The 623-nt window shown below is 40.0% G+C and overlaps 1 protein-coding gene across 1 annotated transcript in view; it reads left to right on the top strand.

Annotated features, from left to right (window-relative positions):
* LOC111647621 (lysine-specific demethylase 2A-like) overlaps positions 1-623 on the top strand; it is a 22,229-nt gene that overhangs the window by 2,320 nt on the left and 19,286 nt on the right. The window lies entirely within an intron of this gene.

Genomic DNA, 623 nt, shown 5'->3' with positions numbered 1-623 from the left:
TTTTTTTTTCTTTTTTTTTTTTTTCTTCCTCTACCTAGAAGTGAAAGCAAGATCAATACAATCGTGTATTTATATTAAAAAATAAAAAATAGGCTAATTAGACTAAACTACATGTAATTCCAGTGTCCACATTTTAATTAATTAGGACAATTCAAACAATGTTTTGATTGTCCGTTTTATTTTACCAGATGTAGTTTATTTAAATGGTTGTGACATGGACGGACTGACACAACTTCTGTCTTGACTGGATAAGATTTCTCTAACACGCTGTGACTAACCCCTGCCAAAAACCCCTATCAGGTAGCAGACGTATGATAGATGTGATGGACGTCAGCACTCAGAAGGGGACAGAGATGTCCATGGCCCAGTGGACACGCTACTCTGAGACCCCCCCGTCTCAGAGAGAGAAGCTCTATAATGTCATCAGCCTGGAGTTCAGCCACACCAAGCTGGAGAACCTGGTCAAGAGACCTGCCACAGTACGTCCACACACTCCACTACAAGCTCATGTTTGTGTGTTTTTACATTTTATACACAACCAATGCAAACAGACACGTTTTAGTATGTGCACCAACAAATCTGTCTCAGGTTTGAAAAAGTGTCTGTCTTCTCCCTCTTGGCTT

This window comes from Seriola lalandi, unplaced genomic scaffold (assembly GCF_002814215.2).
Source record: "Seriola lalandi dorsalis isolate HSWRI2012SDOR001 ecotype SW California unplaced genomic scaffold, Sedor1 jcf7180002055006, whole genome shotgun sequence".
In the NCBI taxonomy this organism is placed as follows: Eukaryota; Metazoa; Chordata; class Actinopteri; order Carangiformes; family Carangidae; genus Seriola; species Seriola lalandi.
The sequence above is the reverse complement of the archived record's forward strand: the minus strand, read 5'-3'. Positions and strand labels throughout refer to the sequence as shown.